This window comes from Taudactylus pleione, unplaced genomic scaffold (assembly GCF_031769625.1).
Source record: "Taudactylus pleione unplaced genomic scaffold, aTauple2 ptg000207l, whole genome shotgun sequence".
Classification (NCBI taxonomy): Eukaryota; Metazoa; Chordata; class Amphibia; order Anura; family Myobatrachidae; genus Taudactylus; species Taudactylus pleione.
Genome location: NW_028284609.1, coordinates 1,596,807 through 1,621,758, shown reverse-complemented (window position 1 = coordinate 1,621,758; position 24,952 = coordinate 1,596,807).

Genomic DNA, 24,952 nt, shown 5'->3' with positions numbered 1-24,952 from the left:
AATTATTTATTAATTATTGAGAAGAGATTTGAAACACAAATCAGACATGTAATATCAATATGTACTGCTCTGGGACCTCAGAGATACTGCGCCGATATTGTGTCCTGGCATGGTGACGCGGCGCTTCTAGGTACCTGAATCCACAAGCATGCACAAGTTGCATGATTGTTGGGGTTTTGGTCCAGAGGCATCGCATCACCTTGACTACGGGGATACAATTGGCTGCAGTTTGTTCCGGATCATTTGGCAAGATCACAAGGTGTTTATAACACCACGTGATCATGTTAAACCAATCATAGAATGACTCAGGGATGTCTCAAGATTGGTTACCCTTAAGTCATATGACCGAGAGGAGTCACATGACCGGCGGGCACAAGAGAATAAGGTATTACAGTATTTTGTTTCTTTATATGCACCGAATAAATAATATGAATTTACATTGACTTTGATATCCATGACATATGGGATTGCCTTACAAATAAGCCTAATGTGATTAATAGAAATGTTTATGCTGGACGGTTTTATCTGATTGATGTAATTGCACTCAGGTGCAGATACTTATATAATTAACTAACCAGTATACATATATAGGGAGAACTGGAAATCTGTGCACACATGCTCCTGAGGAAGCTGGGCTATCCTGACCCAGGGTAAAGTGTTGAGCTTTTGTAGACCACTTTGAACTTTTACTTTTGAACTCCTGGATTTTATTTATGGACACCATCTGGACCCTTTTTCCTCAAGTGAACTTTAACTGCAGCTGATCACCAGTGGATTACCCCTAAAGCACACCGATATTTGGACTGACTGCTTACAGATACATGGGGATATATCACAATGCCTGGTAAACCTTGCTGCTAACATCTTACAGAGGAGGTCCTAATTCAGAAGAGATTTGGGAGTTTAACAAGTGGCCTATATTATATATATATATAGATGCTTGATTTTATGATTACAGAGTTTTTTATATATGTGTAATGAATACTTTATAATAATTTTTGATAACAACCGTCCTGCTTTAATTATTGATTTATATACATGTGCAGTTTTTTCATTAAGACATTATATATTGTAACATGACCGGATTAGGGGCCCCTCTCTTTGGGTAGATGGACTCCCTCTTCACACACACAGCACCCGGAAAAATAGTACACCAGTCTGGGGTCTCGTACTAGCTGGTCGGTACCAGTCTTTATTGTGCAACATAATAGGAAAACAAAACATAAAAGCAAATGCTAGCCCATCTGGGCGCTAACTAGACAAGAGGCTCCCTCTCTAAAGAAATAGTGGGGCCTACTGCCTCCACCATCAACACAAGCGTATGCACAAGACTTATAGGTAGTTTTCACCAAGTGTCTCTGAGCCAGCCAGTCTGCTTGCTCTCCCAGGTATGAGACACTAGCTTACAATCACACAGAGCCTATATCAGTCAGCTCCAGGTGCAGACTCTAATGAGCCTGCTAACAGGCCAAAAAGGCCAAAACCTGGAGTGGCCTGTGGATGGAGCCCTCCCTCTCCTCACATCCACACCCTCAAGACCCAAACTGGCTTTTCAAAAAGCCAACACTCAAATCTGCTTCACTGCAAACTTTTCTCCTGGGGTTTTTAGAACACATAGGTCAAAAACCTAGGACAAATGTATCTACCACTGACCACTTTACCAGTGTTCCTATCACAAATATATATATATAAAACACATGGAAAACGGTCAGCACTCAAGGGATTAAATAAGAGACGACAACTATAAAAGTTCAGCCATCTCTTATTTAATCCCTTGAGTGCAGCCATTTTCCGTGTGTTGTACCTGGTGCGCTGACTGTGTACCATCTCGGAGGGCAACGGGGTAAGAAGTCTGTTTATTTTTGAGTGCCGGATTCCTACTCTGGATCTCATATATATATATATATATATATATATATATGTACAGAATACACCCCGGCACTCCAGTGCTCAAATTCAGAATCTTGCTCCGGCGCCCTCCTGACCCTCCTCGAGGGTCAGTGCCTCCACAATACAGACTTCGCAATTTAAGCAAAGAACCCCGTGTCTGGGGAATTTATTTGTGCAGTCAACAGTTCGGGGATCGGATCCCCTTCCTCAGGACAAACGATGTGAACATATATATATATATATATATATATATATACACATATTTATGATTTAAATCATAATAAATGACAGTTGATTATTCATGTATATGATGATCTCATATACATAATGTGTATAAAGAGTTCAATATTAAAAGTTCAAGTACTGTATAGAGCCATTAACAGTAATACAAGGGAATGTTGTGGGCAACAAATGATATTGTGTTTTGCAGATCTGCTCACTTTAAACAAATTGTTGATCCTGTTCTTATTTATCTTTATTTCAAGGAAAGATGGGGGAGGTTGATGATGAACATATGTAGTACAAGAAAATTCAGCACTGTATATATATATATATAGATATAGATATATATATATATATATATATTGTGATAGGATCATTGGTGAAGTGGTCTGTGGCAGGTACATTTGTCCCAGATTCCTGTGTTATGTGTTTTAAACCCCCAGGAGAAAGTCTGCAGTATAGCAGGCTTGAGTTTCGGCTTTTTGAAAAGCCAGTTTGGGACCTGGGGATTGTGAGTGAGAGGAGAGGGAGGGCTCCACCCACGGCCACTCCAGGTTTTGGTTCTCGCAGCCTGGTAACAGGCTTGTTAGGGTTTCCACCTGAGAGTGGCCAATATAAGCCTTGTGTGTTGAGGGCTGATTGTCTCTCCTGGGAGAGCAGGCAGGGAGTTTGCTCAGAGACACTTGGAAACCTATCTGTGAGTGTTGTGCTGTGCTTTTGTTGCTGGCGAGGGCATTAGGCCCTGCCAGGTTCTGGTAGTGAGGGAACTACCTGTGAAGTTAGTGCCCTGACAGGGCTAGGATTTATATTTATGTTTTCTTTATATTTCTGACATTGTACAATAAAGACTGGCGCCGACCAGCTTGTACTTGCATCCAGACTGGTGTGCTGCTTCCCTGCTGCTGTGTGTGTGGGTAATGAAGGAGTCCTCTACCCAGGAGAGGGACCCCATAACCTAACTGTGTCACAATATGGTGGAGAATTCGGGCAACCACACACACTGAAGTTGCAGCAAGAGGAAAACTTTCCATTTAAAAATTAAAGGGACAGACACCCAATTTGTAAGTGTGGAAATAACGCTGTGTCCTTGGAGTCCCATAGAGGAGGCGTCAGCCAATGCTCAGAGAGGCAAGGTTCAGCTTCCAACCTACACCCCAGGACAAAATGGAGGACATTATTAAGGCCTTGCTCCAAGCTACAGCAGCTCAGCAGGAGACAAACAAACTTCAGCAGGAATCTACCAGAGCTCAGCAGGAATCCACCAGGGTGCAACTGTTGGCCTTGGAGACAGCCCAGAGGCAACAACAGGTCGCCATTGAGGAAACCTGCCAGGCCATAAAAGAGGTGGTACAGCACCTGCTCGCCCGGCCCAGAGATGTTGCTACTGGTCCACCCACCCCCACTCACTCCGTACGAGCCAGTCACTTCCTCCAAAAGATGACTTCGGGCGATGATGTGGAGGCCTATCTCACCGCGTTTGAAAGAACGGCCGAAAGGGAGAGTTGGCCCATGGAGCAGTGGGCAAGTCTGGTGGCATCTTTTTTGTCTGGGGAGCCACAAAAGGCCTATTTCGACTTATGCCTGGCTGATGCCAAGGACTATAAAAGACTAAAACAGGAGATCCTAACTCGCTTGGGAGTCACCACCTTTGTTCGTGCCCAACGGGTCCACCGCTGGGAGTTCCATAGGGACAAGCCTCCATGTTCACAGATGCATGACCTCGTCCATCTGTCCTCAAAATGGCTACAGCCCAAGACGCTGACGGGACCACAGATCATGGAAAGGGTCGTGATGGACCGGTACCTGCGATCATTACCTGTGACTCTGCGCAAGTGGGTGAGCCATGCAGACCCTAAGTCCGCGGACCAGTTGGTCGAGCTGGTGGAGAGGTACGTGGCGGCTGAGGAGCTGATGAGTATGCCCCACCGAGCCCCGATGGCGCACCGGCGAACTCCCACAGACACTGGTAAGACTGTTCCAGGGGAGAAGGGTGCTGGGCGGTGGAATGTACCTAAGACTGAGGGTGTAGAACCTGGAGACAGGCCTGCCAGGCCAGGAAGGTTCTTGCCCCATAAACGGCTAGACATTAATATGACTCAGTGTTTCCGATGTGGTGGCTTCGGCCATATTGCCGCTAATTGTTCACTTACAACTGAACCTATGCAATGTGATACTGCTCATGTCTACCGCAGGGGGTCTTTCTTTGCACAGACAGCCTGTACGGCTGACCGGCAGGCTGAGACTGATAAGCACATGTGTGTACTCACTGTAGATGGCAACCGAGTAGAGGCACTGTTAGACTCTGGTAGCTTGGTGACACTTATAAAAGCTAAGCTGGTGAACCCCTTGAGGCATACAGGGAAAACTGTTGGTGTGACCTGCATACATGGGGATACTCCATATTATGTTACGACCGAGGTGAACATCGAGACACCATGTGGCTCTGCTATAGTTTCTGTGGGTTTGGTGCATGGTCTGGTGTACGATGCAATATTGGGGAGAGACTTTGCTCACTTCTGGAAGTTGTGGGAAAGCCGTTTTGTTCCAGAGGTGAACAACCCTGATCCATTTGAGAAGGTTGTCGATGTAGTGGAGGAGGGAGTTTCTTCTGAGTCAGAGTTATTCCCTTTCTACTATGGTTGGTGAACTAGAGAATACAGAATGTGACGGTGGCCCGCCAACTGATGTGCCTCACATTGAGGTGGGAAGTGTTGTTGGGCCAGGTGATCATCTGCCTGATTTAGAGGTCAGAAGAGAGGTCTTTGCCATGGAGCAGTTGAATGACCCTACTTTGGTAAAAGCCAGGGAGAATGTAAAAGTAGTTGATGGTAAACCCGTAGACCCTGATAGTCCTTTGTCCTATCCCCACATGGCAATGTGTCAGGATTTGTTATATCAGGTGACTAAGAAGGGGGAAGATATTGTGGAACAACTAATAGTTCCCAAAGCCTACAGAAGAACAGTGTTGGATCTGGCCCATGGTCAAATAACGGCAGGCCATCTAGGGGTAGAGAAAACCACTGAGCGAATAATGCAGAGGTTTTTCTGGCCCAGGCTTCATAAAGAGGTGTCTGACTTTTGCGCATCCTGCCCTGAGTGTCAGTATCCTGCTCCCAGGCCACATTTTAAGGGTCCACTAGTTCCATTGCCTATCATAGAGGTGCCGTTTGAAAGAATAGCGATGGATTTGGTGGGACCCTTAATGAAGTCTGCCAGGGGACACCAGTATATTCTGGTCATAATGGATTACGCTACCAGGTACCCGGAAGCAATCCCGTTGCGCAATACGTCAACCAAGACCATTGCCAGAGAGCTAGTTCATGTCTTTAGCAGGCTGGGTATACCCAAGGAGATACTAACTGACCAGGGTACACCGTTTATGTCAAAAGTCATGAAAGAGTTATGTCGCCTGTTCAAAATTGAACAGTTAAGAACTTTGGTTTATCACCCCCGAAACCGATGGGCTGGTCGAGAGGTTTAACAAGACGTTAAAACACATGCTTAGGAAAGTGGTCGACAAGGATGGTAGGGATTGGGATTACTTATTGCCGTATTTATTGTTGGCCATAAGAGAAGTTCCCCAGTCCTCCATTGGGTTTTCACCCTTCGACTTGTTGTATGGGAGACACCCAAGGGGGTTACTAGACATTGCCAAAGAGACATGGGAGGGGCAGTCTAGTCCTTACAAAACCGTGATTGAGTATGTTTCTCAAATGCAGGAGAGAATTGCTGCGGTAGTGCCGATAGTGAGAGAGCACCTGGAACAGGCTCAACAGGCACAGCAGAGGGTATACAACCGCAATGCTCGGTTACGCAGCTTTGCTCCTGGGGACAGAGTGTTAGTATTGGTTCCCACTGTGGAAAATAAACTTTTGGCTAAATGGCAAGGGCCCTTTGAGATCTTAGAAAGAGTGGGGCAGGTCAATTACAAAGTTTACCAGCCGGGGAAAAGAAAGCCGGAACAGATATACCATATAAATCTGTTAAAGCCCTGGAAAAATAGAACGACACTGTCGGCCATCCGAGCCCCTCCAGTAAATCCAGGGCCCTTAGTTCCCGAAGTGACAGTGGCAAAAACCCTGTCGGCAATTCAACAACAAGAGGTCAAGGAGTTTCTATTCAGAAATAGGGTGCTGTTCTCTGACGTACCTGGGAAAACCTCGGTCATTAAACATGACATCATCACTGACCCAGGGGTTAAAGTTAATCTAAAGCCCTATAGGTTGCCAGAAGCACAAAGAGAATCGGTGTCGAAAGAAATTAAAAATATGCTAGAGTTAGGGGTTATTGAAGAATCACATAGTGAATGGTCAAGTCCCATTGTGTTGATTCCAAAGCCCGACGGGAGTGTGCGTTTCTGCAATGACTTCCGAAAGTTGAACAGTGTTTCAAAATTCGATGCCTACCCAATGCCAAGAGTGGATGAATTGATTGAGAGACTAGGGACGGCAAGGTATTTAACCACTCTTGACCTAACCAAAGGGTATTGGCAAGTACCGTTAACCAAGAGCGCCAAACAAAAGACAGCTTTTTCAGCGCCAGAGGGCTTGTTTCAGTACAAGATGTTGCCCTTCGGGCTACATGGGGCACCTGCTACCTTCCAAAGAATGATGGACAGGATTCTAAGGCCCCATAGACGGTATGCGGCTGCTTATCTGGATGACGTGGTCATTCATAGTCCTGATTTGCAGTCTCACTTACCCAGGGTACAAGCAGTGTTGGACACCATCTATAAGGCAGGTTTGACAGCCAACCCAAAAAAGTGTTGTCTAGGCATGGAGGAAGTAAAATATCTGGGATACACCATTGGCAGAGGCCTGATAAAGCCTCAGCTCAATAAAGTTGATGCCATACAAAACTGGCCACGGCCTCTGAATAAGAAGCAGGTCAGAGAGCCTTCTTGGGAATTACGGGGTACTACAGGAGGTTTATACCCAACTTTGCCACCATGGCAGTCCCACTGACTGACCTGACCAAAGGCAAACAAAAAGTCATGGTAGAATGGAGTCCTGAGGCAGAGAAAGCTTTTCAGGAGTTGAAAGTAGCGTTGTGTTCCCAACCAGTCCTGATGACTCCTAATTTTGAAAGGGAATTCATAGTACAAACCGATGCATCAGAAGTAGGTATAGGAGCGGTCCTGTCCCAGAACAAGGAGGGTGAGGAACACCCTATTTTCTATCTAAGTAGAAAGTTGAATGTACATGAGAGAAACTATGCCACAGTGGAGAAGGAGGCGTTGGCCATAAAGTGGGCGTTAGAGGCTCTCAGGTACTACTTGGTCAGAAGAAAGTTCAAATTGATCACTGACCATGCCCCTTTGAAGTGGATGTCCGAAAATAAAGACAGTAATGCGAGAGTTACGAGATGGTTCTTGGTGTTACAAACTTTTAAAGTTTCAGTGGAACACAGGCCAGGAAGCCAGCTGGCCAATGCTGACATGTTGTCACGTGTTCATTGTTTGGGGGCTTCAGTTGTTCCGCCCCACAGGTCGAAACAAAGGGGGGGGATATGTGATAGGATCATTGGTAAAGTGGTCTGTGGCAGGTACATTTGTCCCAGATTCCTGTCTTATGTGTTTTAAACCCCCAGGAGAAAGCCTGCAGTATAGCAGGCTTGAGTTTCGGCTTTTTGAAAAGCTGGTTTGGGACCTGGGGGTTGTGGGTGAGAGGAGAGGGAGGGCTCCACCCACGGCCACTCCAGGTTTTGGTTCTCGCAGCCTGGTAACAGGCTTGTTAGGGTTTCCACCTGAGAGTGGCCAATATAAGCCTAGTTTGGATAAGGCTGAGTGTCTCACCTGAGAGAGCAGGCAGGGAGTTTGCTCAGAGATACTTGGAAACCTAACTGTGAGTGTTGTGCTGTGCCTTGGTTGCTGGTGAGGGCATTAGGCCCTGCCAGGTTCTGGTAGTGAGGGAACTACCTGTGAAGTTAGTGCCCCGACAGGGCTAGGATTTATATTTATGTTTTCTTTATATTTCTGACATTGTACAATAAATATCTTTAAATATATCTTTGTGTGTACACCCAATATAATTTGTCCTGCCCTACAGAAACTTAAAGGGAAATACTTCATTAATATCATCCATACAGCACATCGTCTAGTGTGTTTGAGTCTTAGGGAAAAATTTACTATGTGGTGGGTTCTAAACTCTGGCGGTTTGGTGGCCCCCAGGAGAAAGTCTGCAGTATAGCAGGCTTGAGTTTCGGCTTTTTGAAAAGCTGGTTTGTGACCTGGGGGTTGTGGGTGAGAGGAGAGGGAGGGCTCCACCCACGGCCACTCCAGGTTTTGGTTCTCGCAGCCTGGTAACAGGCTTGTTAGGGTTTCCACCTGAGAGTGGCCAATATAAGCCTAGTTTGGATAAAGCTGAGTGTCTCACCTGAGAGAGCAGGCAGGGAGTTTGCTCAGAGACACTTGGAAACCTAACTGTGAGTGTTGTGCTGTGCCTTGGTTGCTGGTGAGGGCATTAGGCCCTGCCAGGTTCTGGTAGTGAGGGAACTACCTGTGAAGTTAGTGCCCCGACAGGGCTAGGATTTATATTTATGTTTTCTTTATATTTCTGACATTGTACAATAAAGACTGGCGCCGACCAGCTTGTACTTGCATCCAGACTGGTGTGCTGCTTCCCTGCTGCTGTGTGTGTGTGTAAGGAAGGAGTCCTCTACCCAGGAGAGGGACCCCCTAACCTAACTGTGTCACAATATATATATATATATTATATATATATATATATATGTAAAAAATATGCAGTAACTGACAGTTTTAAAATCAGATACAGTAGTACAGAAACTGTCAACATGTCTGTTGGAGAATAAAGCCGCATACACACTAGACGATCATTATTAACGATATGGACGATAACAATATCATTCAACGACATATAGTTCATATTGTTCAGTGTGTATGCAGTGTACGACCAACGATGCGCACTCCTGCGGCACGTTAACGTATCTTTTGTCGTCCGTACATGCAGGCCAATCTGACAATATCGTCAAGAATTGCCTGTTCATAGATGTGGCAGGATGACTTCACTGAAAGATATCTTTAAATATATCTTTGTGTGTACACCCAATATAATTTGTCCTGCCCTACAGAAACTTAAAGGGAAATATTTCATTAATATCATCCATACAGCACATCGTCTAGTGTGTTTGAGTCTTAGGGAAAAATTTACTATGTGGCGGGTTCTAAACTCTGGCGGTTTGGTGGCGGTTTTGCAACAGTTTCTAAATGACAGCCCTGTTCTATTCTATTCTAAAATGTGTTTTGATGGCGGTTTTGCAGCGGTTTTGTAGTGGTTCGGCCTTAGTAAATCTACGGATAGCAAAACCGCCACCAATCTGCCGGTGTTTAGAACAAGCCGCTTATTAAATTTTGCCATTAAGATTTTTTAAATCTTACTTCTAGTTTTTAGATTCATTCTTTATGATGGGAAAAAAAATACTTTTTGTAAATTTGTTTGTTTTTTTTAGCAACAAATGTGTTTTTAAATGTATTTTTTTTACACAATATCCCTTTTCATAACAGTAGACTCAGTGGTCTCCATTACTCATAATTTCATGTTTAGGCAGAAAAAGCCTTCAGACAGAAGTATATTCATTAACTCAAGCACAAAGCAGGACTATTTTAGCATGCAACAATAAGTATGTGTATTTATGTGTTGTCCAAATGAATAATAGTTATAATTTTGATATATTCTCATTTTAATTTGAAATGTTATATGCTATAATAATTTCCATTTAATGACTAGAAAGGATCACGCAGATCATGATTTTTTTTTCACCTTTATCTTCCTAGATGTAAATGAAAAATTGTTGGTCATAATTGAAACATTTTATACATAAAGAGGCTAATGTAGACTTAGATTAAATTTTCACCACAAATGTAGGTGAAAATTGTATCTGTTAAAAGTACACAATTTACACAATATAGAGCAGGCAATATGCTTTACTCAAACACTAGTGGTGTTTCATTTCTGTGTAATACATTGGAGATTTCCAATGGTCTGACCTTAAACTGTGGGAAGGAAATTTCTGCTGTTTAAATATAAGTGATACGCTATGTTAGCTAATTTGTATTGCAGCTCCGTAAGGAGCAAGTCATGCATCATCTGAAAATACTATCACTTTCATTTTTTTGTAATTAAACCACAACTACCTCTACCGGTGGTGTAGAAATATGCTTATTGCTTCCAAATGACCTCCCTTTAGCTGGTTGGCTCCATGACAGGGGGACCACGAGCTGCCAGTGTGCCTGCTACTGTATATTGACACCGGGTGAGAAAAGAAACAGTAAGTGCTTATTTAGCATAACAGAAAAATATAATAAATTTACATTATACAAATTTAGCAGCAGTCGAAAGCATTTCTGCTAATCCCAAAAACTAAAACACAAAAACAGCAAGAATGCGCTTATAGATTAATAATTGGAAACTGGCATAAAAAGTAGACTGATTTATTTCTAATAAAAGGCATTCATATGAAAAAGTAAAGTCAAATTCACAGTAAAACAATAATAACCCCACAGGCTATTTTTAACTTCTAATAAGCTGTAATCAATAAATGTTCAGTTTCTTATAAATAAAGGTCATGTCTCCATCATATATTTTACTATATTGTTAGTATTTATTAGCTTCAGATGAATTAATAAATAATGTAACACACTCCAATACACTGCTCAATGAAAACTTTAGTGTGTTGTGGTACAGTAAATAAATTGATACAGCTCCAAATGCGGCAGGTATGGAATTGTACTGTCTGCTTGTTGATTAAAAATTGTGCCATAAAGTACAAAACACTCTGTTGCTGAAATACACAATATGTTAGTCTGTGTGTCCTGACATGACAATCTCCATAATAGCCACCAATAAAGAGACAGATGCAAGTTATTCCCGATTAATTGAGAAGGAATAAACAAGCACATAAGAATAATCCCTTGTTGCGTTTCTCTGCAGTATCTAGCAGTTTCATCAGAAGAATGTTTGTAGTTTGACACCAGCCATGGTTGGCATAACATTTGGGAAACCCCACACTGTTCACACTCCACTATTTGTCAATAGGAACTAGCAGCATCAGTTTGCACTTTTTTGAGGGAACACTTTTTTGTTAATTCAGCCTGTGATGAATGTCAGCAGCAGCACAGATCTAGCTCTGGGGGAAGCAGCCGCAACACACATGACCTCTATAATATGTATCTGTGCCTCCTTTCACTCCTACATATATTATAAGGTGGATAAACATGTTCCGCCTATAAAAATGTAGAGAGACAAATCTGACATATCTGCATATAGTACATACAAACTGTACATACACACCTTTATTGTGTGTGCTAAGAAGAGAAAAGCAGATTTTGCACTTACAAAATAGAATTTATGTCTAACAAGATAATTACATTTCTATGCAATTGCTGTAATTGTAATACTCTGTACATAAAAATTATCATGCTCCAAAGAGTACAAATGTAGCAGATTGGTAGCTATGGTTTTATCGTGCACTCAGTAGTTTGCAAATGGGAAAAGGCAGCTTAAACTCTTAGGGGTAAATTTACTAAAGTGAGAGTTTTTAGAGGTGAGTTTTAAAAGTGATGTTGCCCATAGCAACCAATCAGATTCTACTTAACATTTAACTAGCACCTTCTAGAAGATAATAGTTAGAATCTACTGGTTGCTATGGGCAACATCACTTTTAAAACTCTCTTCTAAAAACTCTCACTTTAGTAAATATACCCTTAAGGTGCCCATACACGGTGCGATATGCACCTTGCAAGGCGACCTGCGATCCAACGGCCAACATATTGGGCGGTCCCCACACACGGAGCGATAGAGTTCCCGACTGCCCGATATACCGGCACCCCCCCACACACACTCACACCCCCATAGCACTGTATGGGACAAGATCAACATCAAGTGAACTTGCAGTAAGATCTGGAGGTGCGATGTATGACCCCATGGGAGCGCGCACTGGCCGATATAACAGTGATATCGTGCCAATCCATCGGATCGGCTGCTTTATCGCACCATGTATCGGCACCACTACTAAAACATTTGGCCTTCCTCTCATATTATTTTAGCTTTTTCTTTTTTACTGTCAAAAAATAAAGCAGAAAAGATGCTTTCTGGTGTTATGCTTACAAGAATCAAGTTCAAGTTCACTGTCTGTATAACAAATTGCATGGATATTGGATATTTGTCACTAAAAACACAATGTTTAGTGACAGAATACTAGCGCTGGATATAGATCTGCCACACTCTCTGTTCAATAAACAGAACTTTTTACAGTATCAGCTGGAATAGAGCAGGAAGATCCATAGAGCAATTATATATTATAATGATAATAATAATAATCTTGCACTACAGATGATCAATAAAATACTTAAAAGAATGCATGTAAGAACTCAGCTATTCACCTAGTCTGACAGAATTGCTTTACTGAGACTTCATAATCCACCCAGAATCAATAGAAAGACAATGATCCAAATGTTCAGTAGGTTATCTTTTCTGTAGAATATGAAGGGAAAAGCAAGTTAAAAACTATTATTATTATAAAATACTATAAGATTGAATGAAATACATTGTGTTAAATGTACTGTATGCTTTCTAACAATTCTGCATTTTCCTTTTGAATATAGGACCTGACTCAGTCCTGCTCTCTAGGATGCGATTGCTCGTTGCTGGCCGATATTTGCGTTCTGCGCATGCATCACATTGCGCGAGCGTGAACCACTGCAATAGATCAGGAAGCAATCGCTCGCTCAGCATAGACAGCCCAGTTGAATGAGTGACAGGAGAGGCCTTTTGTGGGTGGTAACAGGGGCAGGCCAGTAGAAACGGGGGAGTGGATGTACGAATGCAGGCGTGCCTGTGTGTTTCAACGCCGTTTCATAGGCATGCATAATTAACAGGCAGCGTCATAGTACACGTCACTTGGTTGTATTTCACACTGAAGGGATCGTAGTACTTGCTGCCAGGTATAGTCAATCTCAAGCTCTGCAAGCACATCCGATGTTGCTCGATGTACCAATGTTTTCATGCACTTCCAGGAGATGATATGCGCAAGTGGGCGTCTTATGAATGGCTGGTGGGGGCCTGCATATACAAAGTGATCACTCGTCAAGACATAGTGGGCGTCCTAATGCCTTGCCGTGCAATAGCCTGCCTTGCTGGGCGTGTGCTGGATTTGCATAAACTGGGAGCGAGCGATCACATCTAGTGATCGAGTCCGAATCAGGCCCATAGTACATTATGTATAGCATGCTGTACATTCTAAATACACAAGTGATGCAAGTGAGTTTTATATAACGCGTCCATTCCTTTATTGCAATTAATATAATAACCAACCTTTTAACTAACTTATCAATGCTAAAAATAACAACACTAACATGACAGTACTGGATTAAGGTCACAGTTTTTATTAATGAAATGACCAGAATATGGGGTTTATGTAATAGGGTGCGAGTCTTCCTCTATTTTTAAAGCGGCAATCATTTTAAAGGCAAAAGCAGCTTGGTTTTGCCTTTAAAATGATTTGCGCTTTAAAAATACGGGAAGACTCGCAGGTGTTCCTGCAGCTGCTGCAGCTCACACCCTATTGCATAAGCCCCTATATTTCTTAAAGACGCTACACAACACTTAACTCTAGGCAATCTATTCTACTAAATTGGAAGACTACTAAAATGCAACACACGCTATGATGGACTCACCACCTTTTACTATGGCATAGTATGGTGCCCCCACAAAGAAAAGTGCCCACAACCCCCCGCATAGGATGACATAGTTGCACCTCAATGAATAGTTTATTGAGCAGATTAGTAAGGTCAGACAAACAAAAAAAGGTATGAGCAAGGCTTTGGGCAGGAGGGAGGGATTTTTAAACTGAAAAGAGCCAGAAACAAATTCAAATGGATCATATACAGCGCCAACAACAAAAAACGCCCCTAACAACCCTATAACCTAGAAGTAACCAATCAAAAAAATCCAACTAGAAAGCTAATCTACCTAGTAACCGGTGGCTATTAGTAGCTAATCACAAAAATGGACTCATACAGTCTTATTTTTTTTCAGAGCTTGATAAATAGCACAAATGTAATGTCCCCATACATTGGGGTCTATTTACTAAGCCTTGGATGGAGATAAAGTCGATGGAGATAAGGTGCCAGCCAACTAGCTCTTGTCATTTTTCAAACAGCCTGTGATGTGACAGTTAGGAGCTGATTGGCTGGTACCTTATCTCCATTCACTTTATCTCCATACAAGGCTTAGTAAATAGACCCCATAGTATTTTATGGGAACAGTGATGTCCCTAATACTTACGATCATGCTTACTACAGCAATTTTTCCAGGATTATTGGGACCAGGTCATACTTGCCGACTTTCTGGCTGCTCCTTCCAGGAGGGAGCAGCCAGATCGGAAGGACGGGGGTGTGGCCAGGGCAAGAGGGAGTGGCCAGGTGGGTGATGAACATTTGTGGGTGTGGCAGGGCGGGGCCACATGATCGCATCATGCCAATAATACAGGCATTGTGGAGCAGGGGGCGGGGCCAAAATGACGTGATTCAGTGTGAATCATGTCACCGGCCTCCTCTGCTGCGGGGGCTTAACTATTAATCGCGGGGGGATCGGCAGCTGCCAGAAGGCTTGCCTGCCTTCTGGGGGGCCGGGAGCTGCACCTGATTTTCGGGAGGCTCCCTGCAAAATCAGGAGGGTAGGCAAGCCTGGACCAGGTACGTTGATAAATATACCTGTGTTTATATCAACCATAACTTGTGAGGTTTGCAGTCATTTACTCTTTTGTTCATTACTGAAAAGTATACTTGTTGCTTATGCTTATTGCCCTGTTTATTTTCAAGAATAAAAAACAGAATGTTACAAAAGAAATATATACTTGCACAAACACATACTGGATTTAAGGTGCATGTATGTCAGAGTGCAACCGCACACCCAGGAGTGTGGCCCCTGTTGTGACAAAATAGTTCTACATAGAGATGATGTAGGGTGAAACAGATACAGAATAGGAGGAGAAAATAGTTCAGAATAAACTGTTTAATTTGAATTATTTTTAAAGAATAAACAATTAACTGGATAACCGTGTACTTGAATAAAACAGATAAACATTAATGACTACTGTCACTGTAAGATCAGTTAATTTTGGAAAGAAAACATGTGTTAAACATTGAATTGCACTGGCAAGAAGTGCTTAATGCCTCCTCAGGGTCAGGGTTGGCATCTCTGCCCACTGCTTGCTGTGCTGGTTTCAGCAGTGACAGCTCAGGTAAGTCCTGTTCAAGTTCTTTGGTGAGGACCAATGTCAGCTCCATTGAGTTATAAAGTAATTTCAATATTTCTTGAAATTTTCCTGTCAGAAATGTATATGTCAGTGAGATGGTGATGTACTGCTTTTCTGTGAGCAGTCTACTGTTTTACAAACAGTAGATGAATGACAGATTGTTTTTGGTGTGGGGTTGTTCAAGGACTATTGGATAAATGGTCATTGTGGGATCAGTATGAGATTGAGAAACTGGTGCATTGAAGAAAAGTGATGGTGACAATGTAGGGAAGTCATCAGGGGTTGGCTGGCAACTTTTTGGCTATGGAGTAGCCAAATGGCCATTCTGTACAAATGGTCTGTGCCTGCCACAAACCAAGTAAACTCCTATAATAGACATCACCACCTGCTAAACATATTCTATCTCTTCCCGCAAACTAATGTATTTATTGGAATGTAACACGATGGCCCCACATTTTGTTTTAAATAACTTGACTCACCTTCTCCCCTACAGAGGAAATGTAATTGTTGCACCCCTTCTGAATCTGTCATAACATCAGCTGCTATCTGATTTCTGATCCCTGTCATTTCTAATCCCTGATCCTTGGCAAAAACTGTAATACAAAAATTCCATTGACCTGGTCTATTACTGTAGTTCTGGAAACATTCTCTCCTACCTTGGATTCATGGCTGTGATCTCAGTGACAATTGATATGGACATTAGAGTTAACACACCTCATCTGCTACTACAAGCTACATACAGGTAGATAACCTCAAATTTCTAGTATTATTAGACATCTCTTTTAACATGCACTGAGGAGCTTTGGGCTAATCTCAGTGTATTATATTGTGAACATTGTTATTTCTGCCCAATCATTTATTTATGTACTGTGATACATCAATATATCATTTTCTTTACTTTCTTCTCTGTGAATTTTAACAGTTGACATTCTAATTAGGGATGTGCAGGCTCGGATAGGTTCGAGTTTGCACGTGGAGTTCGGATTTTTCCCTCCAAAAAAACGGAACTCAGAACGAGGCAAAACGTCATCTTACATGGACGAACATCATCATTCCTGGACAAAAGACCAGGAATGATGATGTTCGTCCATGTAAGATGACGTTTTGCCTCGTTCTGAGTTCCGTTTTTTTGGAGGGAAAAATCCGAACTCCACGTGCAAACTCGAACCTATCCGAGCCTGCACATCCCTAATTCTAATATGTACAGTTGGTGGGTCTGTAACAGTAGCTAGGTCAAAGAGAAACCAGCTTCAGTATGCAAGTTGCACCCATAACATCATTTTGTGGTTTAAAGTAAAAAACAACATTGCCTTAATATGATTTACATAAAAATTGTAGATTTTTTTTTTATTGATAAGCGAATCAAATGCAAACAGGTAATCCCAACAATTTCAGTCAATAGGAAAAGATGTGTCAAGTCTGAATTTACCACAGATAATACAGTAGGTCTGCAGTCCAAAATAATGAGAAAAATAATGAGCCAGTATATATAACTGCATTTTATTTACTTATTTAAAACTGTGTTGGCATATCTTTTATTATTTTGTTATTACACATTATGTCTATTATAGAGCTAAATAACAACATACAGTATGCCATAACATGCATATATAGATTCACTTTAATTGAGTGCATATTATAAATGTGAGGTTTAACAATGCAGTAAAAATATTTCATTAATTTTCACTTTTAGTGCTTTTGAAGTTCTAATTCATGCAACTACTGTATTCTTCCACTAATTGACTGTTTTATGCTACGGCTTGGAAGATGTCCAGCTCTGGCCAGGGGCATCAGCGATTAATTTGAGATTCTGCTGCATGAATAATTCATCATTGGCCTAACCTTTTACTAATCTATACAATGTTAAAAAATCTTTTGTTCGCAGAATAGCTCAGTACTTTAGAATTTAATCCGAAGTATGTATGTTAATATCCGTTAAGTATACCATTGCATAAATCATTTCTGTAGAAATAAGGTATTATATATATATACTGTGTATATATATATATATATATATATATATAACAAAATTCGGCGGCACTCAACTTTTCAATACTTAGCGTATTTTCGTCAGGGTGCAAGACAACAAAAAAGACTTACCAACTTAAATCCCCTTTCGGACTGTCCATGGCGCTGAGCAGCCAGCGGGTCCCAGAAGGCGTGGTGACGTCATCAGCCATACAGCGTCATGGAGGTCCAAACATGTTATCTCCCAAAAGTGCAGGGATAGGACGAACAGGTTGCTAGGATACACAGAGAATCTAAACAGGAAATAAGATACTGTGCCAAGTCCTGCTCCGTGTACAGGAGCCTCTGAGAGTGCAGCTAATAAACAAATACATGCACAAACAATGTATATGATGATCAATTAAATAATCCAATACATACTAATGCTGACAGAGAGAAAATGCAATGGTAGGAGTCTAAATTTGCATTGATGGTACATACAAATATTAACCATAAGCAGATAATAGATGCATATAGAGAGAAATGTAATAAACTGAATGCTTTAAACAAAAGAAAGGCAAAGTAGAAAAAAGATAGAAAAATTTACATAAAAATTAAGATAATGAAATAGAAAAATATATAGAGTAAAAAAAAAGAAAAAGACAAGAGGGAAAAAAGTAAGAGAAGGAAAAAAAAGGGAAAAAGCAAAAGAATAAATCACAGAAGAACGAGGGGAGAAAGAGACAAAAAGGAAAAGGAAAAGAAATAAAAAGAGGAGGAAAAAAGGAAGAAAAAAATGGAAAAAGAAAGAAGAGGAACAATGCATGTTTAAAGAAAGCAAGATAAGCCAAGATGCTCATTGAGGCCTTTGGGGAACAAAGTCTCTAAACAGTGGATCGATCTACTCTCAGCCTGTAGGAGCATCAGTATCAGTTGCCACAACGTTTTCGTACGGGGATGTGGTTGATGATGTGAAATCTTAAGGTGGCAAGACGATGTCCAGCTTCTACGAAATGTCTGGCTACAGGATGTTCACTCCATCCTGAAGAGAGGGCCAGACAAATGGTGGACCGATGAACGGCCATCCTCTCTTTGAATGCTCGCTCCATTTTCCCAATGTAGTTGCGCCCACAAGGACAGCTGATGAGGTATATCACAAACTTGCTATGTCAAGAGAGCCGGTGTCATATGAAGAACTTTTTCCCCATGTAAGGATGATGGAAGGTGTCCCGAGGTACCATGTACCTGCACGTAGTGCAATTATTGCTCTTAAAGCAGCCGCATTTGTAACTGTTCAAAAAATGTTTTGTTTCAGCACTGTCAAGCTCAGGTGGGTTATTGTTCAAAATATTGGTGTGGACCACATAGGCCCTGATTCAGAGCCGGACGCTCTGACCAGCGCACTCGCTCTGAATCAGGGCCCACCTCCATAAATATGGAGCGTCCTCCTGGACGCTCGTATAGCTGTGGGTCACCACCCACAGCATATACGAGCGTGCAGGATGATGGTCGCGATGGTCTTGAGTTTTTCAACCGCAGGGCCAGGAGTGAATTTGGCTCTATCAGAGCCAAAATCACTCCCACTGACATCACTAGTGATGTCAGTGGGGCCGGCTTCTGACGGTAGGCGTTCCCTTCGGAACGCCTCCGTCTCGCAGGCACGCCCCCGGCACGCCCACCAAAGGGGGCGTGCTGTCAATCAACATCGACAGCACGCCCCCTTTGATCAGACACAACGAGCGAAGGAAAGTCCTTCGCTCGTCGCGTCTCGCGCATGCGCACGACGGAGCTCCCTCCATCATGCGCATGCGCAGTGCACACCATCGACCCACTTGCGAGTGGACAGCCACTCGCGAGTGGGTCTGAATGAGGCCCATAGTCTCTGATGTTGCACCCTCTCTGAGCTTGCATTGTTGTAATGTTGAAAGTGCTAGATCTGACTGTATTATGGGCCACTATCTCTTAGACGTCCTGCTAATATATTGCATTTTTTCTCTGTCTGCATTAGTATGCATTGGATTATTTCATTGATCATCATAGACATTGTTTGTGCATGTATTTGTTTATTGATTCTCTGTGTATCCTAGCAACCTGTTCGTCCTATCCCTGCACTTTTGGGAGATCACATGTCTCGACCTCCGTGACGCCGCATTGCTGATGACGTCACCACGCTTGCTGGTACCCGCTGGCTGCTCGGCGCCATGGACAATGCGAATGGATATTTAAGTTGGTAAGTTTTGTTTTTTTTGTTGTCTTGCACCATGACGAAAATACGCTATGCATTGAAATGTTGGTGAATCATTTTGCCTGCAGAGTCTTCTTTATTATTGAAATGAGGGACCAGGGGCTGGCTGGCAACTTTCAGCCTGGGGGGCAAACACAATCAAGTGGCCCCAGCTTTTCTACCAGTACATTGTGAAACACTCTGGAGCTTGGCCCCATTAGGGTAACACCATCTCCAGCCTATGGGCTACTATTTAGCAAATTCTTCTGGAGATGGGTGCTCCATATCCCTCTCCATTGGCCCCTGGTGACATATGCGCCGGCCGACAGCAGCGCATGCACAGTATTTACTGAGGACCCAAACCAGAAAGCATCCAGCTCTTCCCCAGGCCATGCTCTTATCAGAGCCCATCTCCAGGCAAGAGGGTTTTAGTAAATTTGTATGAAAATATTAATTTACATGCAAATTTGGGTGTAAAATATTTATCCCATCTGTATTAAAAATGCATATTATTATAAATATGCCCTTTAGTAACAGAAAATTGTGCTTACCTGCCATAGTTAGGTTCAGTTTTGTGGTGTTGAATATGATTGGTCCTCTGTCCATCCATGCCAAATCTGATCGCAGCCACCAGCCATGCGGTAAATGGAGCAGAGGTACAGATGGGGAAAGGAGCAGAGGTACAGATGGGAAGAAGGCAGAGGCACAGATGGGGAGGAATACAGGCATATATGGGGAGGGGGATAAAGCTCAAATCTTTCAGGCAGTGAAAGAGACTGCAGGGGAAAGGTGACAGTGGGGGAGACTTCAGTAGAAAAGGAGATAGTGGGAGAGACTGCAGGGGAAAAAGAGCTACTGGGGAGACTACAGTGCTGGGAATATTGGGACAGTGGAAGAGGCTGCAGGGGAAAGTAGACCATGGGATAGACTGCAGGGGAAAGGGAACCAAAGGAGAGACTGCAGGGGAGAAGAGGACAATGGGAAAGACTGCAGGAGAGAATGGGACAGTGGCAGAGATTGCAAAGACTATGGGAGAAGTGGGAGAGACTGCATGGGAGAAGGGTCCAGTGGGAGAGACTGCAGGGGTGGAGAAGACAGTAGGAGAGACTACAGGGGAAAGGGGGAGACTGCAGTGGAAAGAGTACCTTTGTGTTGTCCTCTGCAGCTGCAGAAGTCCCAGCCTTCTTCTGTGCAGTGCCACTGATATAGCAGGGAGGAAGGAGGAGATGAGAGGAAGAGAAGAGAGCTGGGGGCGGGGCTACTGCAAAGCCGAGGAAGGAAAGTTGATCTGGTGGGGGGAACCTTGGTGTGAGATGGGATTCCTGGCAGAGCAGGTTCCTCCATGATAATTTGGTCCTGCAGCAGGCACCAATGATCCTGGCCATTGCTTCACAGAAGCAGTTTATAGTCAAGATCATTAGAACCAACAGGGCCCCTCCATGTACCTCCTGCACCCCTTGATGACCCTACCCTGTCTGTGTCTGCTGGCCCCTTCCCATGCAGTGCCAGCCCAAGACAAATTTTTTGGTGAGCGAATATACTTTTTGGTGCCCTCTGGCATAGATTTGAAAAATTAAGGAGGCATGGTCTCATGGAAAAAGCCATACTCACGAGCCACTACCCAATGTTTGTCACGCTGGGGGAATGCCATTACTATTTGCCTGGGGCACTTTCTCCATCATTTGTGCTTCACAGAATCTTACCAATCCCTTCCACTGGGAGTATAGAGTCCAACATTGGCTGCCAAACTTTTAATGTGACCTTGTGCACATTGCAACTAAATCTTGAAGGGAAGTGTGGTGCTGATGCTGCCTGCACTCACTGAGTGTAAGTGACCACCAGGCAGATCAGGAGCAAGGACACAGGAGGAGGGACTCAGTTATTTAAGTAAAGTAAGGGGAGGCAGCCACTCTCAGTGCTTGCTTGTTTGTGTCTGAGGAGCCTGCCGATGGCTGCAGGCACCCATGGTCTCCTCCGGTCCCTGACTGAATGCCCGTAGCGTCCAGCCCCAGCTTTGCGCACTGTGATGTTGTGATGTCACATCGCCTGGCCTGCCCATTCAAACCATTCTGTGACTGCGGACGACCCTTGTCACAGAATGGCTCAGTGCTGCACATCGCAGGCAGCAGCCTGTGTCACAGTGACACAGTCTGACTGCCTGATCTTAAATTTACATTAACTGGATAGGATACTTGCGCAATGAACCTAGGATTAACTGTCTTGGCAAGCTGCTATATCAGCACAGTAAACCCAACCTTTCATACAATAATTGAAAAAGAGAGTATAATTACAACTCTCAACATGAGTGTAGAACATATGATGTAATGATCGATCCCTCTAATTCCCAATAGGTATATATTCTTATTTATCAATTAATAAAATGGACAAACCATGTGAAAAATTTATATTTTACTAGACATAGTTAAAATACATGACTACAAATGCAGTGATAAATCACATAGGGACTTGATAACAATAATATTATGAGGAAATCAGGGTATATTAAGTAAGAAAGAGCTCTATTGTAGAATGGTCCTTTAACTTACAACTTTGTAATAGAATAGTTCAATGTGAAGTAAAGTTATACTAAGAGAGCAGTGCCCTGCTTCTCTTGTATTGTGTTTTTACTCAAAGGATGTGTGGAGCCAGTTAATTCCCAACGGGGTAAGCAATCTGATGGAGGTGTGGTTACCTCACTAGCAGTGTGGATAGTAGGTACAGTACCCTCAGATCCTGCTTGACGATGGAGGAAACTGCAGACCTCTCTAGCGGTGTCTGGGGTGAGGTCCCTCAATCTCCGATGGGGCTTGCTTTGTGGCTTTTTTCCTACTGTATGTTTGTTGCTGGCTGGGACAGGTGTCTGGGAGACTGCAGTGTGTCTGCAGTAGTGCCCAATGCCGTGCCTCCTTACTTCCTGGTCTTCAGTGGTCATGTGACAACGTGTTTGCTGTGCAGTCTCTGCTCTGGCCACTGTGGCCAGGGAAAGATCTCCCCTGTCTATTTGCTTTGACACAGCCCGACACTGACAGCCGGAAAGCAGGTAGAGAAACCTTCTAGCTGTCACTGGTATGTGCACATAGAGTGCAGCAGCGGCCCTTTGCTGCACAACTGTACCGGCCCGGGGGGCAGATGGCACCCTGCCCCCCGGCCCAGCCCGCCACTGTGAGTGACGCCGATTTGTTGTTTTTTTGTTTTGGTCTGCCTGATCTGTTTCTGGCTGCACTGGAGGGCACCTGCATTATTTCTCATCTACAATACATTTGGAGGAGTGCTGCCCATGTAAATCTTGTTTGTATTTGGCTATACCTTAGTCTGGGAGAGCACCCCTACTGAGATTGAAACAATCCCTCAGGACTGCATGTGTGTTTTTTAATTTTTGGTGTGGTACACACATTTTTGGTGTGGTTATTGTTCACAAACAAGCTGCTTTTAGACAGCCATTATTAGTGATGGGATGTACATGTCTGTTTTGAGCACAGGGATAATTTGACTTGTACAGGATGGTTCACTATACTGACATTGCATTTTAACAAGCACTGTTATTTTCCAATTGGTCCACAAGTCAATTCCAACTACTGAGAGTGGAGAGGGAACCTCCAGCAGGATTGAACTTAACTACGCTGAGACTTTTAGTTGCTCAGACACAGATGCTTAGTCTATATCCTTTAATGACAAATTGACTAGCTCTATGGGTAATCCTGATAATGTAGATTTGTTTAGGGAGTGGCTTAAATTGAAATGCAGAGGAATAGACTTTTATAATCACGGTGTAACACTGTCTGACAACTTTAAAGGAAAAAGAATCCGATGTGGGTTCAGGATTAAAAACGTCCCCATGATCGGACGTTTCAACATCCCATTTTGTAAAAAATGGGTGTCAATTTTAAACAAATGTTCACATGATTTGATGCTCCTGGTAATAGAGGAGGTAAATAGGGAGTTATCTGAGATTAAGAGCAAGATAGACACCTTTGAAATTTTGAACAAACCCGTATTGGAAGCTGACTTAAGCTTTAAATGGAATGAAAACCTCAGCTCTGAACTTGACAAATATCATAAGGATTTAATTGCCTACAAAAAGAAAAAGCTTGACACAGTAAACCATGGTTATGAATGTCGTCTAGTTTATCCATGGCTGACTGGCACATCACAACCCCAATGGGGTGAAAGAAGATGCCCTTTCAATAGATCCAATAGAAGGAACATTGATATGGATATATCTGGTGATGGCTCTTCCTCCGCTAGCAATGTAGATTTCCGTGGTCGTGTCCCTTTAGGGGTTTGCACAGGGAACAGACCACAGAAGAGATATACCCAACGAGGGGGGCAAAATTAAAGGAAGAGGAAGGAAGAAGCCACCACTGCCCAAACGGAAATAATATTTAATCTCTCTACTAGGCAGCTGTCACTCATGGAAACTAAAGTCTTATCAAGAGGCCTGAATTTTGTACCACATGCTGATTTTGATTTGTTTCAATGGAAAGTTGAGCAGTTTAAACTCAGTTGACAGTTACGCCTCAAAGCCTATTTCAACGATAAAGATCATAAGAGTGAAAAACTGGACAACATAATTTCATCATGTATTAAGAAACGATCTAAATTTGACCCCACATCCATCAATTCATCCATCAGAACATTCACCAGGATGATTGGCAAAGACACCCAACAGACCAGTAAACAACCAAAAACTAATTTTCATTTCAATTTCTCAAAAGCAAAGTGGCAAGCGCTACGGTGTCTTAGTGAAGATTTTTCCATCACCATTAGGCTGGCAGATAAAGGCGGTGTCATCGTCATTCAAAACACAGCAGATTATATACTGGAGATCAGTGGCCAATTAGCTGATTCAAGAGTCTACACATGATTGGATGGTGACCCAATTAGTGCATACAAACTAAGAACTTGACAGGATTTTGGATGATGGAGTGAGGGAACAAGTGCTGTCTAAAGCATTACAGGAAGCATTAACTACGGAGTTCCCGATTACCCCTATATTGTACTCTCTACCAAAACTTCACAAGAATCACCATCATCCCCCCTGGGAGACTGATAATATTGGCAAGGGGCTCCCTCTATCAATCCACTCCAAATTCCTTGATTCATTGTTACAGCCATGTATACAAGTGAGCAAAAGTTATATTAAAGACACAAGTGATCTTCTGCAGAAACTTCAATGTGTAATACCTCCATCCATGTGTGTTCTTTGTACCATAGACATCAAAAGTCTTTACACCTGTATCCCTCATGAGGAGGGATTAGGTGCTGTATGAAAGATGATTACCAACAATCCCAAATTCACTGGCTGCAACATAGAATTGATTTTGAAATTACTTACTCTCACTCTCAAAAGAAATTACTTTGTGTTTAATTACACTTATTTCTTACAAGTGTCTG